Genomic DNA, 18,687 nt, shown 5'->3' on the forward strand with positions numbered 1-18,687 from the left:
CTTTTAAGAATAAGAATTACTTAGTTATAACATATGGAACTACACTTTGTAAGTAATATTTAAATAAAGATAACTTTACTCAAAGTGCTCATTTTTTTCCTTGGTGTTGTAATTGTCCTCTGGTTGTTATACGTGGAAAATTGTTGGTGAAATCCACTGAGGCACAAAATAAAGTTTTTCAGGAGAAAGAGTATGAACAATTGTTCTACTATGATGTAGCCACTGTAATTTTTTGTAAGAGTTTTAATCTCACTAGTGTAGAGCCATCTTTTTAATTTCACTCTTGATTAAGTCTAAGTCAACTAATTTGTTAGCTTAAACACATTTGCCAGGACTCTTTATCCTTGTCTTTTCTTTCTTTCTTTCTTATTTTTATTTTTTCCATAAATTTATTGATTTACTTTACTTCCCAGTCATATCCCCACCTTCTAGTCATCACCTCACACATCCCTTTCCCCCTTCTTCTCAGAGAAAGAGAAGGATCCCTGTGTATCAACTCACCCTGTTCACATCAAAAGCACTGCAGGATTCGGTACATCTTCTCTCACTGAGCCCAGACAAGGCTGCCTACTTAGAGGAAAGGGATCCACAGGTAGGCAACAGAGTCAGGGACAGCCCCCACTCCAGTTGTTGGGGAACCTACATGAAGACCAAGCTGCACATCTGCTCCATATGTGTGAGAGGTGGGAGTTGGGGGGATATACATCCAGCCCATGTATGCGTTTTTGTGCCTGATTCAGTCTCTGCGAGACCCTAAAGGTCCAATTTAATTGACAGTTGGTCTTCTTGTGAAGTATCTGTACCCTCCAGGTCCTTCAATCCTTCCCCAACTCTTTCTCAAGACTCCCCTAACTCTGTCTAACGTTTGGCTATGAGTATTTGCATCTGTTTCAGTCAACTGCTGGGTGGAACCTCTCAGAGGACTGATATGCTAGGATCCTGTCTATAAGCATAGCAAAATATCATTAATAGTGTGAAGGATTGGTTCTTATCCATGATATAGATCTGAATTCGGGCTGGTCCCTGAGTCTCTACTCCATTTTTCTCCCTGCACAGCTTGTAGGCAGGACCAATTTTAGGTTGAAGGTTTTATATGTGGGTTGGTGTCATTACCTCTCGACCGGAAGTCCCTCCTTGCTACAGGAAGTGGCCACATCAGGCTCTATATCTCCCCACTGCTAGGAGTCTTAGTCACCCTCATAGACTACCTGGCTCTTCCCCTATCCCAAATCTAGAGATACCACAAAACCCCAGCTCTACTGCCCCCAACCCCCAGTCAATTTCCATTTACTCTCCCAGTGCCCTCTGTAGGATTCAGGCTAGACACAAGTCTGCCCTTACTCAAGGGGATAGAGCTAAGAAGACTATGGGTAGTCATGAGGAGACACACTTGACAGTGTTTGTAATAAAATAACCTAAATAGAAATCTGCAATATGGAAAGTAGATTGCTACTATAACTTTTGTTGTTGCTACCTATTTATAATGAAAGTTGATTCATAAGTTTATTTTATTCTTCCATCTTTATGGTTTCCTCCTTATATTTACTTTTAATTTCATACTTAGCAAAATAAGATTTTCTACTTAAGCATTTTTGAGGTCTGTTTAGCTTGATAGCAATCCTCTTGCTGGGTGAATGCCCATGTGGACAGTTGCCCCATTTATCTTTTCAAGCTGCAGCTGCTCAATGTAGATGAAGTATTTCTTTCTATCAACCTGAACTTCTTCATGATCTGTCCTCTACAGTGTCCTCACACATCCTGAACTTCATTGCCTTTCAGATGATCATAGGTCAAACCCTTTGCTCCTTAGCCAAGTAGGGGAGATATAAGCATCCTGTGAATCTGGGAAGGCTTACTTACTCCATTTGTGGTTCTCCACATTTCCAGACATCACAACAATATTAAATTTGTTTTAGAGGGTCTTTTCTTCTTGTTTCCTTTCCTCTTAATTGATTTCTTGCCGCTATCCACCCCATTTTTCCTTTGGATATCTTTCAAGACAGGCTCTCACCATATTTCCAGCCCTAGTCTTGAACTCCTGTAATTGAGAGGTCTTGCCTTGGATTCCAAAGTAGTGCTGGGACTCTACAGTGCAGAGATACACAACTGAACTGAACTAAAGAATGGGCAAGGAAGAGACTTTTAAAGATTCCATTAATCACAAGAGAATTCATGAATTTGTCAATATGTTTAAACTGAATATTATCCGAGAAATAATTTCTCTAAACTCAAGGACATGATTAAAATTGTAAAGAGCAGGGAAACTCTGAGTTCTACTGAGGAAAAGTATATAATACATAAAATCAGTTTTTCTAAATGTCATGTCAAGGTCTACATCTATACTACTGTGAATGCTCTCAATCTCCTCTAAAAGCTTTTTTGGTGATGTATACCTGTACACATAATTAAAAATAATAAAGATAAATCTCAAAGACTAAAAGAAATAAATTGGAGGTTAGAACAAAATCCCAATAATCAATTCAAGGAATTACCAGATTAGGTATTTAAAAATACCTGCAAAGAGAGAGACTTCATAAAGCTGCTGCTGCTGGAGGCCCAAAAGGCATCCAAATGAGTACTTCATAAATATAAATATTTGAATCACTTAGTCAATTCAGACGATCTAGGGCACTATTAGATGAGAAAATCAGCAATAAAATGCAGCTGTAAGACTATACTTCCTCTAAGACTGATAGAAAACACTCAAATTCACTTTAATCATAATTTTTGTATACTAACTTGTTACACAATTGAATGGAGTGCAGATTTCTGAGTTTGAGTTATGGCTTTACAAAAGCTTGACTACCACCTAACACATAGGGACATCTTGAGGATCTGTGGCTGTCACTGGCTGGAAGAGAAGTGGGACTGTCATTTACTGTCATTTAGTGGGAAGAAGTGAGGCACTCACAGGTTATTTCTGCAGGGAAAATACAGTGTGAACCAAACTTTCAATGGTTACAATGTTGAGAATGTTGAGAGCTAAAGAGACTTAGCATGAAAATTAACAATTCCAGTAAAATTTTTCTCCAAGAAATAGTAATTTTAAAAAAGAAGCAGGTCCCAGAGTGACGACATGATTTGAACTGAAACAATGCCCATTGGTGACCTAAGCAGAAAGTTCCAAAAAGAAAGATTAAAAATGGCTAGGAATCACAAAAAAACCTGCTTAATGTCTGTAGTCATCAGGGAAATGAAAATTAATCTGCTTTTTAGGATTCCATCTCATATCCATCAGCAAGGACATCATCATTTGCAACAAAAATGAGCACAGTTGCAAGCATAAATATAGGAAAAGGGGAGCTCTTATTGCTGTTGGTTGAGTACAAATAAATTCAACCACTTTGGAAATGAGTCTGGAGGTTTTTTTCAAAAGCTAGTAATGAAACTATTATAGGACCCAGCTACACAACCCATGAACATATACCCTAGGGATTTCATGTCCAAATACAGGGAAATTCATATATCCATGTTCATAGGCATTCTATTCACAATGGCTAGGAAATGGGACCATCCCATATGGCCTGCAACAAATGAATGAGAAAAGAAAAATATAGCCATACATACTATGTAATATTAGTTTCCCATAAAAAAAGAAATAAAAATTTCAGGTAAATGAAAAGAACAGGAAAAACATATTGGGGGAGGAAACTCAGCCACAGAAAGACAAATATAGTAAGTATTTGTTTTTACATAGATCCTGATTTCACAAAAAAAACTTCTGTTTTTCGTGTTTAATCTGGAGCACAAATGCAATCTAGAAAACTACAAAAGGGCTATTTGGGGAAGGACAAGGAAAGAAAACAGGATAACACAGGTATAGGCATAGGTACAGGTGCAACTATAAGGTAGCAAAAAGAGATTGCTGGAGTACTAAACGACTTAGAGAGGGAGAGGTGGGGACTATGGCGGCCACAGTTGGTAGAGGGGAGGGATAGCACAAGGGAGGTGCATATAAAACCTATATGGAAGTCTACTATATTATAATCATTTTTTAAAAAACACTGAAATGATTCTAGAATAATTGTGAGGTGAAACAAATGGAGAGAATTCTGAGAATTAAAGGAATAAGTGAGATGGGGCTGAGAGGCAGAAGAACTAATGAGATGGTGAGTGGGTTAACTAAACCCAAGGAATTCTAAGAAGCCTTATGGGAACTCTCTTAGTTACTTCCTTAAAGCTGTGGTAAATCCCCATGAGCAGGATAACTTATAAAAGAAAGTATTTAATTTTAGGCTGATGACTGCAGGTTGTAGTCCATTATCATCATGGTAGGGTGCACAACAACAAAACAAGCAGACAGGCATAGCATTGGAATGGAGTTGTGTTTGTGAGACATCATATCATAATCTATGACCATGATGCACAAAGAGGGAGGCAGAGAAAGAAGGAGAGAGAGAGAGACAGAGAGACACAGAGAGACACAGAGAGAGAGAGAGAGAGAATGATATAGGTTTTAGGATCTTCAAAGACTACTCTTAGTAACATACTTCTTCCAAATGAGCTATACCTCTCAATTCTTCCCAGCACATCCACCAACTGGAGAACAAGTCTTCAAATATATAGCCTAAGGAGGACATTTTCATAATTGAAACCCAACAGTTAGCAAACTAATTTTAAAACACAACTGAAAAACAGAGCAAGAGTTTGAACAAAATTACCAAGCATGGATAGACCATATTGATTGATAATATATAGCTTATTAAACAAAAATCACAGTGAAAGCCACTGGATACCACCTTATAAAGGTTCCAAACAATATTATCTTTGTCCTTGGGGTATCCACCATAATTAGATGGTAAGATCCTACATTGAAGACACACCACACTTTGACTACCAAGATAAAGAAATCAGTCTCAAACTGACCAAGATACTTTCTCCATCCTGTCAATATTTTATATTACTTAAGGCATAGGAAAGCAAAACAAAGCATCACTGGTCTGGACAGCAAGATATGCTTTCTTATACATAGCAACATGGCTATTATGTGGTAACTAAGCACATTCTGTTCGGAGTGGAAGCCTGCTCCATAAAAGGGCATTTTGTGTCCGGTACTTTAACCCCAATAAAAAAACCCTAATTCCAAGGAGGCCCTAAACCCTAGTGCAGAATTGTTGTTGGTATTTTGGTAAATAGTCCTCCTGTCAAGATAAGATATAGTTGTTTCCACCTGTAGACCTGAGCTTCCCTCAGCCCTAGTCAAAGAAGCAAGCTTTTTTTGCAGTAGAAGGCAGTTGGCAGAGAGATGCACAACACATTCTATTGGCTGACTTTCAATTATGTAGCATCTGTTTAAGGATACAGAATGAAGATAAAGGTGAGGGAGGAGGTTTTGTGACTGACTACCTTGTAAAGAAACTGCTAGTGTGTTCATTGATAAACTAAAGCAGCACAGAGTACACAGGGTGGAGTGAAATCTACAACCTCTTCCTGATAATGATTGCCAATAGCAAAGGACCCAGTTTTAGAATAATCATCTCCATCATTTCTTTCCTTTCTGAGAATGTATATAAAATTCACTTTTTACTGACTTACTTTATAGAAAAAAAATTATTTCAATACAGACATTCATTTTACTTAACAAATAAGATACATTGCTTTTTAAAAAATAATTACTAATATTTTACGTTTAAAAAACAAAACAAAATTAAACAATATTCAGTCTCCAAATCTCTCTGCAAAAAATCCAGGGAATTGGCTCAGCTAGTAAGTAAGGCTCTGAGATGGATTTCCTGAATTCAGATAAAAATCTGAGTGTTGCATCTTACATACTCCTGATAAGTTGATGGAGACAGACACATGCCTGGAGTTCACTGAACATCCACTCTAGGTGAACTGGTGGTCTTTAGGTTCTTCCATTATGGACCTCCCATCTCAGCTTCAAAGTAGCCAAAAATGACAGATGACATTTATTGATGTCAAAAGTTTTGTAGTATTCGTTTGCACAAAGCATCTATTATAGTGCTAATCTCTCCAAATGTCAAGGTGATTTCAAAATCGCTGATTCAATAAATGAACTCTAAATTATAGCAATGCTTAATATGTCTAGAAACAAAAGAAAACAATTATCTCTAATTCTTTGATGTGATTGATAACATGCTCAAACAAGTATGTTCTTTAAAAAGCAAGTTGAAGTTGCTCATTGTGATATTAATCATTTTCAAACAAGATATGGCAGCCTTTAAATATTTTTTATTGCTCATCAAGAGTTGCTTAAAAAGCTGACTTTTATATGTCCTTTTAAAATTATTCTGAATGATATCATCCTGAGTGAAGTAACCCAATCACAAAAGAACACACATGGTATGCACACTCTGATAAGTTGATTTTAGCCCAGAAGACAGGAATACACAAAGTACAATCCACAAACCACAAGAGACTCAAGAAGCAGGAAGACCAAGTGTAGATACATCATTCCTTCTTAAAAGGGGGAACAAAATACCCATGGAAGGAGTTGTAGAGACTAACTATAGAGCAGAGACTGAAGGAATGACAATTGAGAGACTGTTCTACCTGAGAACCCTTCCCATATTCAATCATCAAATCCAGACACTATTGTTGATGCCAGAAAGTGCTGCCTGACAGGAGCCTGATATACCTATCTCCTGAGAGGCTCTGACAGTACCCAACTAATACAGAAGTAGAGACTCACAGCCATCCATGGGACTGAGTACAGGGTCCCCAATGAAGGAGCTAGAGAAATGACCCAAGGAGTTGAAAGGTTTGCAGCCCCTTAGAACAAACAAGAATATGAATTAACTAGTACCCTCAGAGCTCCCAGGGACTAAACCACCAACCAAAGAGTACACATTGTGGGACTAATGGTTTCAGCAGCATATGTAGCAAAGGATGGCCAAGTTGGTCATCAATGGGAGGAGAAGCCCTTGGTCCTGTGAAGGTTCTATGGCCCAGTGTAGGGCCAGGAACCTGAAGAGGGTGGGTTGGTGAGCAGGGGGAGGGAGTCAGGAACAGGGTTTTTTGTTTTGTTTTGTTTTCATTTTTTTTTTGTTGTTTTTCTTTTTAATTTTTACTTTATTTATTTTTGGGGGGGAGGGGAACCTGGGAAAGGAGATATCATATGACATGTAAATAAAGAGAATATCTAATAAAAATTATTCTAATTGTATATTTGCCAAAGACCAGGGTGGAACAGTGTGGAACAGTGGTCTGCTCAGGTAACTTAGGCCCAGTAGAGTATTTGGCTTTGAGCTCTTGAGCCCCTGTAGGCAATTTCTGCTTGCAGGGCACAGAAGGAGCTTGGCCATAACTCCTGAGTCTTTGGTTCCTGTTTCACAGGAACCCCTCACAGCTGCCCCAGCAGGAGCTGTGTGTTCTATCAGGCAGACAATGCCCCAAGAACCCAGCATTCTAGCCGGACCCTATCCCCAGTCATCTGACCACAAGCCAAGCATGCCACGCCCTATAGAATAAAAGGGGCTGTTTGCTCCCTCCTCCCTTTCCTGCTATGTTGCTCTCTGGCTCTTTGTCTCTGCTCTCCTCTTGCTCTCTCTCTCTACTCTCTTTCCTGCTCTTTGTTCTTCTCTTGCTTTCTTCCTTTTCTTTCTCTCTTTTCTCTCTCTTGTTCCTCTCCTTTCCTTCTCTCTACTTGACCAACCTATTTTCTCCTTCCTACAATAACATATCTCATTTATACATTGCCTCCTTTTTAACTAATGTGCAGTGCAGCCACAGGCCTGAACACCAGGGAAAGTGAGAGCTCCAGGCCTCAACACCAGGCCCTGCCTTTTGATACAACAGACCAATATTGGATTGGAGAGGGGTTCTGAGAGAAGGGGTGTCTGGGAGTGGCTAAAGAAGGACTTGAAGTCAAATTGTGGCTCCAAGCTGACCACCTGTATTCTGCTTGATACAGTTTTTCTAGTCTGCTTCTCTCTGTTCTGCTTTCTCTCTGGAGATTTCTCTGTCTTCTGCTTGCTTGCTATTCTAACAGACCTCTCTTTCCATGTCCTGCTTTTCCTGCTTTGCCCCCACCCTCTCTCTCTCTGTGGTTTTCCAAGCAGTTCTCTCTTTTTATCCAAAAAAAAAAAAACTCTCAAGAGATCATCCATTGCAGAACCGGAGTTCAGCTTTTTATTTTACACATCAATCCAGTCATTTATTCCAGGTTTCTTTGAGATTATCTAATAAATCAGCACCCCATGACCCCAACTGTGGGACAGTGGTCTGTTCAGGCAACCTGGGCCCAGTCAAGTTATAGGTCTGCAACCCTGGACTCCCAGTGAGAGATAGTTTCTGCCTGCAAGGAATGGTAGGAGTTGGCCATGACTCCTGGGACCCTGGTTCCTGTTTCAGTCACAGCCTCTCACAGCCCCCCGAAGGAGGTGTGTGCTCTGTCACGTAGACAATGGCCCAAGCTCCCAGCATTCTAGCTGGACACTACCCCCAGTCATCTGACCACAGCCAGACATGGCCTGTCCCACAGATAGCCATGTCTTACACAGTATAAGGGGCAGTTCACACCCTCTCCTCTCTCTTGCTTCCTTTCTTCCTCTCTTGCTCTTTGTTCTCTCTCTTGCTCTCTTGCTTTCTTCCTCTCCTTTCTCTCTCTCCTTCTCTTCTCCTCTCCTTTCTTTCTCTCTACATGACTAGCCTATTTTCTCTTTTCTATACTAAAATACCTCACGATTACGCATTGCCTCTTTTTAGCTAACTAATGTGCCATGTCGCCACATGCATCCGGAGCAGAGAGCCTCAGCCATCCACAGCAGAGAGAGACCAGGCCCACACCCAGCCTCTTGATTCTTAGGAAACAGCAAGCATACATTTTTTTTCCTTAACATTGCAAAAGAATGCAGTGGTCTGTCTGCCTTTGTTAAGCTCAGTTGAAAAGCTAGTTGTATGGGACCCTGCCTTGAAATTGCCACTTCCATGTACCTGAGGCTATCCTTGCTCTGTCCTAGGATAATTCTGAACTCAGGCATTGATCTGCCTTTGTAATCATAAACAAACAACTTAGCTGTGTAGGAACTCCTACATTCACTACTCCCTAAATCTCTTTATCTCCTTCCTTTGTATCTTTCTGACAAGTTGGCTCATAGTGTAACTGCCTTTTTTCCTTTAGATTCATGAAGCCCTCATAGAATTCATAAATACATATTGCATCCTTAATTTTTTGCCTAGTTGAGAAATTATATATTTTTGAACTCATGTATTTAATCTTCTCTCCCATAGCCTTAAAGGAGGTCCTGAAGGTCCCAGAGTTTACCATTTTGCCTATACATACCCACATCCTCAAGTCCTAGACTTGTGTTGTTTCAAATTATCATGGAATCATTAATGTTAACGGGGAGGAGATTCCCCAGAAGGAAAGACTCCTCCACCACTAGTGGAAGTAGAAAATATATATGTTATTATACAAACAAGCCTCAGGCCCAGAGAAACCATCAACATTTGTGGAGGCTCACAGTGGGACCTGTCCCAGGGATAGGGACCATGTCTGTCCCCATCAAAGCTATACTGGGCTCAGCATTTATCAGTACTTTTGGCTTCAAATATTCTTGAAAACAAGAAAAGTAGTTTGGAAACAAAACTCATGGCTTATTCATGTAAAATTCCCCATAATGTTTTGAATTCAAAATCTTGCCAAGGAAACAATACTAATATCTGAAGAGTCCATGCATGGTCTACAAGAACATTACTAAGTACTAGTGGAAAGGGTAGATAGCAAATTTTTAAAAATATGCTTAATCCAAATGTACAACAAATACAAAGAGAATTCCTTTATGGTACAACACAGATTGCCAGCAATAAGCATGGCCATATTAGCTCCATGCCAACCTTCCTTATTTTCTGATGTCAGGCTACATACAAACCTAATGTGTCATACTGTGTATTTTTATTGAACAACATAACAAATTAATTTTGACTAGCTGAAATAATTAGTGACATGATTAATAATTTGATTGATATAAAAAGACCCTGTGTACGCTCTTTCCTCTTTGGACTCTTCAGATCTCAAACTAATTTCAACTGTATGCTCTCTAAACACTACCTCTCATTTCACTGCTCCATCTGCACTAAAGTAAAAATGCTCCCAGATTATTGTTAATTGAGGGGAGAGGAAATCTGTCGCTCCCATACTTCACAACTGTGAAGATACACTTGATTACTTTTAGAGTAAATATAAATATATTCCTGTAGGTAATTTTTTACCTAATGTACAGAAACATGAGACTTAAATACTATACTCTGTCACTAATAATAATAAATACTTGTGTATTAACAGGTATATCTCTTACCAAATATTAAACTACACATTCTTTACTTCAATAACATGACACAAATCATAAAACTCTGTTCTCTCATATGTAATAACTTCCCTGTGTCAGTCATGTAATTAGAATTTTCCTCCGATGTATAACTTTAACATTTTCCTTTAATTATATTTCTTTGAAAAATAAAGTATATATTCACAAAAGTCAGAAAGCTTTATTCACTTAATGAATACCAGCTCATTCTCATATATATTTAAAAATACCTATATTCTTCTTACTATTATTTAGCTTAAGTTATTTTTATGATTTTTTGACAGTCATTTAAGTTTTGCAATGAATACTAGTACACTAAAACCCTATGCCATTAAAAAATAGTTTTCATATAATGTAAAGAATAATTTATGTGGTCAACACATATTTTACTAATATTTTATTAATACATTTTAAAAAATCTCTCTGTGGATGGGTGTGTATGTGTATTTCATGTGTATGTATAGTAAGAAGTAGAGGTGAGAAGATACCTTTTGAGAGTAAATTTTTCTTTTCTAAGTTTTACTAGCTATTTGACACAGATGTTCTTGAGGAAGTCCACCTCTTCTTCCACCTCTGCATCTGCTCTTATGGTAGGAATGCGGGGAATGCAGATGCCCATTGTGGTAGGAATGCAGAGAGTGCAGATGCCCATTGTGGTGCTACTTACATGGATTCTGGGGATTTGTTTCTACACACTTTTCCTCATTTCCTGAGAGATCAAGGGATTGGAGGCAGACATTGAATATATCAGCAGAGTATACTCTAGATTGATCTGTGATATGTAACATGTAGTATAGTAAAAGGTAACATTTGTCTAACATTTCCTGGTTAATATAACAAACTATGCTCTCTTCTCATTTTAAGCTGGGAAGTAAAATAGAACTTGCCAGTTGACAGAAAAGAAAAAAAATGTCAAACCAGAATGCTAAACCATGTCACTTTAAAAATAGAAGAGATCTTAAAACATCTGTAAGTGAAGTCTCTAAAGTCAATTTTGATTTTAGAGTTACTGTTTTCAAAAGTAACTATTACTCTTTAAAGTGGGCATAGCATTAAACCAACTCCTAATGATGTATCATTATACCACAAATTGACATAGCTATCTACTGTCATAAAAGATGTTTTATTTACTGTAGATTGTGATTAACAGAGAGAACCACAACTGGCCAAGGTGCTAAAAATAAATAAATAAATAAATAAATAAATAAATAAATAAATAACTGAAACATTCTTGACCCTAACTGCACCATAAATATTTCACCTCTTCCTCCTAAGACTTAATAATTATTGCAGTAGAGAGGGTATAAAAAGAAAACTGTCATGGTCAGTCGATAACTACAGAGATATAATATCTTATGGGCACAGTAGGACACTTGAAAGAATAAATTCATAGTGATTATGACATCATGCACAAGACTTGTGCAAGCCTACAGCACAACAAATCACATGAAATTCTACCCCAAACTGAGTAGGTATTGACTATTATTGATAGCTGCTGAGAAATGAAGAGTCAGTGTTTTCTTTGAGTATAGCTCCTGGCAACAGTCTTAGTATAAGATCCCACATTCAAGAATATTGGGGAAACATAATTGTTCTTTAATGCACTGAAATTTTTAAAAAGAAAAAAAAAGACACAAGCTTGCATAGGTAGAAATCTGGGAATACATAGAAGAAGGGTTGAATATGAGCAAAATAGACTTTATGAAATTCTTAAAGAATTAAAGGATAAATAATGAGGGATCAGGTAGAGGAGGGAGAAATGAATAGAGTCAGTACTGGGAGCGGTGACTGCAATAGGTTGATATTTAGGAGACAACATAGAAACCTAGTGTAGTAAGAAGTGGAAACTTTCTGTAACCTATAAAGGTGATGCTAGCAAGGACTCCAAGTAATGAAGGATATAGGGGTCTGAACTGGCCATATTCTAGAAGTAGGTTAGGCTCCCAGTGGTGGAATTGGGACCAAACCGGCCACAAAACCTATGATCCACAACCTGTGCAGCCTGCAAAATGCACTGGGGCAATGATGGATGAAACTTGTTAGAATGACCAACCAATGATTGGTCTAATTTGAAGCCTGTATCATGGGAGGTAGCCCATGTCCAATACTGCGTAGATGAGCAGAATGTAGAAGCTGGATAGCTGGATAACTAAGAGACATAGGATAGAATCAAACATGATACACAAAGAGGAATAAAAGTCAATGAAATAACATGTTACTTAATGATATCCTGCTATATTTATAAGATAAGGGAGTAGTTCAGTTATCAGAGGGGCTTTCTCTAGGAGCTAATGGGAGTAGAGACAGTGGCCCACAGCCATACATTAGGCAAAGCTTTGAAACCCTGCAGAAGATAGAGAGGAATGATTATAGGAGTCAGAGGGACTGAGGACACAGGTCAAAACATGGGCTACATAATCAACTAAGCAAAGGCAATATGGTCTCACAGAGACTAACAACCTTAGAACCTACATGGGTCTGTGCTAGGCCCTCTGTATATGTGTTGTTTAGCTGGAGGTTTGTGTTGGACTGTAACAATGAGAGTGGGGATACCTCTAATTCTTTTGCTTGCTCAGTACCATTTTTCCACCTTTTAGATGGCCTAGTTCAGCCTTGATGTGAGGGATTATGTTTATCCTTAATGTACCACTAGGATGTCTGCTCTTTTCTGAAAGGAAACAGAGATGTAGTGGGTCTTGGGAAGAGGGGAGTAGAGAGATTGGAAGGAGGGCAGGGAGAGGACTCTGGTCAGGAAATGTAATATGATAGAATAACTATTTGTTTAAAAAGGAACACTGGAGGAAACCTCTCTGATAACAATTGGGCTAGCAGCTGATCTCTGAGTATTGCAGAATCATTTAGAATCATTTCATTATTTTATTTTATTTTGTTTGTTTTATTTTCGTCTCATGTTTGGTTCTATCATGGTCTCTGGGCTGTCCACAACTGATTAGAGTCTAGGTAGTGATCCACAGCCAAACATTAGGTTGAGCTTATGGAACACTGAAGAAGAGAGAGAAAGCATTGTAGAATCTAGTGGAGTTAAAGGCACCGCAAGAACATGGTTCACAGCATCAACTAATCAGAGGCTCACAGAAACTAAACTGACAATCAGGAGGCTAGTATGGGTCTGTGCTAGGTCCTCTGCTTGTATACCTTATTACGGTTGTATACCTTGGTGTTCTTGTATGACTCCAAACAGGGGGAGTTGGGGGTTTCTCTGGCATTTTTGCCTGCTCTTGTGACCCCTTTACTTCTATTGTTTGTTTCATCCATCATTTATATAAGTTATGTTCCCGTTTTTACTATAATTTATTCTGCTGTGTTTTGGTTGACATCCTTCCTCTTTTCTGAAGCTGAATGGATTGGGTTAGAGTGGAGCCTAATTGTAGAGAGACTGGGAGGACTGCAAGGGAGAAAACTGAAATTAGGAATGTAATGTATGAGAGAAGAATATTAACAAAGAAAAAGAACATAAATGAACAAGCCAAAAGGAGTAATGCTATGTAACTTCATAAAATAGAAGATAATAACAATAAACAGAATAAAGAATCTTGCCCATAGTGAGATTATTTTACCTTAAAGCTATATTCAATAAACAAAATTCAGCCTTCCAGGTTGACATTCACAGTCCTCTAAATTGGAAGATAAGACATGTTAAAAATGAAAAGAAAGCTTCTATTTTTGAATTATGAAAATCTTAGAAATAGCCCAAAACTCAATAGTGCTCAGTTGTATTCTAAGGTGTATGTAGTATGGTTTTAACCACAAAATAAAGTAACCTGGATTGTCTTCTATATTACTACATACATGTATTACTGGAAACTATTAAGAATCATGTTTTTTGGGTGGCAGAGATTCCTGAGAAGATTTACTGCCAAGTCTAACACTGTTATCTCTCTCCTCTGAACCCACATGATAGAAAAAAAAAACGAGATCCCCTAAAAGTTGTGCTATAAACTTCACTCATCTGGCTGAGTTCCTTCCAACTTCCTCTGCCAAGAAGTCTTGCCTAAGGATAGACTTTCAGCTCTCCACTTGGTTGCAATATCTTTATAGATAGAGGAAAGTAGATAGCAATAGATTGAACTCAGAGGAGTAGCTCAAGCTACTACAAAAGAACTTTTAGAACTCTACACACTATTGAGCTATACAGAATTATTCTAATTTTCCTTCAGTAAGACAGTATCAATGTATTTTCTGTTATAATGAGTTAAATATAAAAAAAGAACAATTTATTTATATTCAGTAATTCCTTTTATTCTTCTAAGGTTTTGTGTCTCCCTCTGTTCAAATGTCATTTTTTATCAATTCTGTGTTATTGCTTCTTAGAGTAGTAAATTCTGTTGTACTCATAGGATTCACTCTTTATTAAGATAAATTCTCCTTTCAATACAAATTAAAGATTTTGTCCATCATTAGGTGGCTTTCGAATATATTTTGGCGTATGCAATATAATTAGGTTGATCATTAGATCAATTCTTTCACAATCTTTACATTATAATTAAGTAGACTTGCCTTTGTATCATCCACTTCCCTTGAGTTTGATATGACCCATAATTGCTTATAATAAATAAAATATTCTAAAGGTGACAGGATGTCATTTTCTTGATTAGATTATGATACATGGAGAAAGTAGAAGGATAGTACAGATGTAAATTAGTCTCTGACTCTTTGGACTTTAAGTTAATCAAGAGGTGGTTTGTCTGAGTTGAAACTTACCTGAGAAATTCCTCAATGGAAAGTGTACAGAACAGATTCTGAGAGATTTGTTGTTGCTGCTGTTGTTTGATTTTGCTAGCATTAAGTAATTAAGCTGCAATACATTTCAGATATTTTCACCTGTTTGTCTCAGGACATTTGCTTGTGAAATCCTTCATAGTCATGTTTCAGATTGGTATATCACCTACTTGGGACATTGTTAGCAGACAGTCTATGTAAATTATGTTCAGGTTATAACCTAAAGGAATCATGAGGTTATAAATGAATATCAAAAGCCTATAAATTTTTGGTAATCTGTTATCTGTCTATAGAAAACTAATGCACTCCAAAACAAACAAAAATGCACATAGTAATAAAGAAGCAAAGGTGATAATTTCTTATGTCTTTTAAGGCAAAAGTCTAGACTTTTATAAGTTTAAAAGAATAGTTAAGTTGATATACTGAGAAACAGCCAAATACCTTGTTTTTTGAAGGTCATTCATAAGCCCAAATCCTTTACTAATTTAAAAATCAGATAAAAGAAAGGAAAGAAAAATCTAATCTAGGTCTTCCAACTACATATTAAGAACAGAGAGTAAAGCAGTCTTTACTGAGCCTCTTGCAGTAAACAAACCTTGCCTAACATCTGTGAATTCTGTGAGTTAGGAACTTGAGCTGGGAGAAATGGTTGCTTTGTTTAATAATACTCAGAAACTCCAATGAAAGATATATTTGGTTAAAGTTACTCCAAGATATTTTATATCATTTGTGACTATTGTGAAGGATATTGTTTCTGTAATTTATTTCACAGCCTGTTTATCATTTGTACAAAGGAAGGCTACTGATATCTTTGAGGTAATATTGTATCCAGACACTTTACTGAAGTGGTTTATCAGCTGTAGAAGTTCTTTGGTAGAATTTTTGGGGTTGCTTATGTATACTATTATATCATCTGCGAATAGTGATACCTTGACTTCTTCTTTGCCAGTTTGTATCTCATTGACCTCTTTTTGTTGTCTTTGCCTTAGCTAGAAAGTTTAGTACTATATTGAATAGATATGGGGAGAGTGGGCATCCTTGTCCCTTATTTTAGTGGGATTGCTTCAAATATCTCTCCATTGAAATTGATATGGGCTGTTGGTTTGCTGCATATTATTTTTATTATGGTTAGGTATGGGTCTTAAATTCCTGATCTCTCCAAGACATTTTAACATGAAGAGGTATTGTATTTTGTCAAATGCTTTGTCAGCATCTAATGAGCGAATCGGGTGGGGATATCCTTTTGTAGACAGGGGTGGGGTGGGGATAGGAGTTATGAGATGAGGAACAGTCAGAAGGCAGCATGGAGGGGGATAAAGACTGGACTGTAAAAAAAGATTAAATAATAATTTAAAAAGAAAGACATAAATGATAGGACCTATATCATCCTAAAGATCCACCTCCTATGTGCCAAAAATTTTCTTTTAGAAGTTGGCTGTGTACCTCTGTTCATTTAAACCTGGGTTTCAACATGAGATTTCTCAATGTGGGCTAGCACAGGCTTCTTCAGAACTTGACATCGGGATTGATTCTGTTGGGGCCCAAAAGCCCCTGGCATCTCAGTCTACACCTTGTCCCTGGGCCATCATCTATTAACTAATATTCTTTTGTTTCTTTCACTATCCTGCTTCTGTTCCTGTAATTGACTATTACATTTTATGATAGGGGGCTTTCTGAACTTTTTACAATGGCGACATTCCTTTCTGGACTTTTTACAATGAGGACATTTCTTTCTAGACATTTTACAATGTGGGGCAGGGGGAGCAATCCATTTACGTTAATGTGTAAACAGGCAATAATACTGGTTTGCCCCATGTGCCTGGGCAAATATCTTTGTGGTTTGTAGGCTTATAAGCCATTTGTTTCCCTAGAGTAAACTGAGACTTGAACAAATTTTTTGTCTTGACTCCTTCCTTCGTATCTCTTGATCCCAATTTGTCATTGCTGCTCCCTTACCTCAAGGTCCCTGTTGTTTAAGTCAGGATGGGGCAGGATTCCAAAGTGAAGATTTGTGAAGATGACAGATTGAGAGAAGAGGGAAGAGGAGGGAGAGGCAGAAAAAGATGAGAGGTAGGAAGGAAGTCAGCACAGCCTGACAAAGAGAAGCCTCCAGTAACTTCTTTAGCCATAGCCTAGGGCACGTAGAATCACTCCAACATCCTCCATAGCTCAGAACAGAAAGCAGCCTGCAGGGAAGGGAGTTAGGCACCCTGTCTTGATGGAGAACTGACAATATTCTAAAGAAGTACATAGGACCATAAACATGTCTGCAACAATTTTCTGAAATAACAGCCTCTCACCTATGCCCTTCATATCTCTAAGTTATGTTTAGATCCAGGATTTATTTGATGAATAAAGAGAGAGGGAGCATATAGTCAGTCATATACTACACAATTCATTAAAATGCTAATTTGAGTGACTCTTCCTATTTTCTGTTTGGAGAGAATCAGTAAAAATACACATCTCAAAGTAGGTACCGTCACATCCTTATGAATTCAGGGAGTCCCTTATCTGTTGTTTCTTTCATAAATTTGTTATTGCTTCCCAGAAGTTTCTAGTCCTCGTCTGCATTCATTCTCACCCCATGAAAATCTCATATATCTCACTTATGAAGCTGCTTCCTTGAGAACATTTGCATGTTTAAAACCTGAATTTTAGCCCAGAAAGTTTTTGTTGTTACTAGAAAACAAACTACTTTGCTTGAAGCTTGACTTTCCCCTCCTTTCCACATTTGTGAAAACACATAAGCCCTGTTCTTTAAATACATTACATGTGATACTTTTCAGTGTATTTCTGAGACTCAGATTGCTTTTGACCTGACTTCATCCCCATACGATTAGCTGTTACCAACACAGTCTTCCTCATGTAGAGAGGTGGGCTTACTTACGTCTCCACTTCTCATTGTATATATAGTAATAATACATTTACAGCATTCAAATCCTGGGTTAAGATTTCACAACTATTGTTCCATAGTCAAAACTGATGGCATAAGAAACATGTTTTTAATTCAGTGTCCAAATCATGACAAGTCACACACAAACATATACACATAACAAACTCGCATTCTTACATCCACCTAGTTTTATAAATATCAATAACACACGATTCTTTTGCCTAAGTAATTGGGTCTTGTAAATCAGAATGATACATGTAGTCATTGAATTTTATTAGCTTCTCACAGTCATATGTGTAGTATCCAAATTCATTTCTTGGAAAATGAACAGGCTTCATCTTTCACCCATTTGTCCATGCATGGTTAATGTGGTAAAGCTGATAAGGAATCCAAGACTGCATTTCAAGATCTACCTGAAGGCTCACACTGAATTGGCCACATGGACAAAGATCATGGGAGAGTAATGAAGAGTTTAAAGGGATATAAGTAATAGGTGTGCATACAAGCCAATTCCCACTTTCAGAAGGGTAGAGAATTGGCATCTAACAGTAACAACTTTATGCTATGGAAGGGAATTTACATATTTCTGAAGGACAAATATCCAGTTCATTTATGTTTCCCAGTGCCAAGTCAGATATTATTAGGTACATTGGGCTAAAAGGACTCCATTATTTCAAAATAAACTCAGTTTTTCAGTGTGTTTTATGTATGGTACATATTTAAATGTACATAGTGGTGTATAAACAAAAATCTGTTGACATTGAAATCCTCAACATTTGAATTTTT

This window comes from Mastomys coucha, unplaced genomic scaffold, assembly GCF_008632895.1.
Source record: "Mastomys coucha isolate ucsf_1 unplaced genomic scaffold, UCSF_Mcou_1 pScaffold18, whole genome shotgun sequence".
Taxonomy (NCBI): Eukaryota; Metazoa; Chordata; class Mammalia; order Rodentia; family Muridae; genus Mastomys; species Mastomys coucha.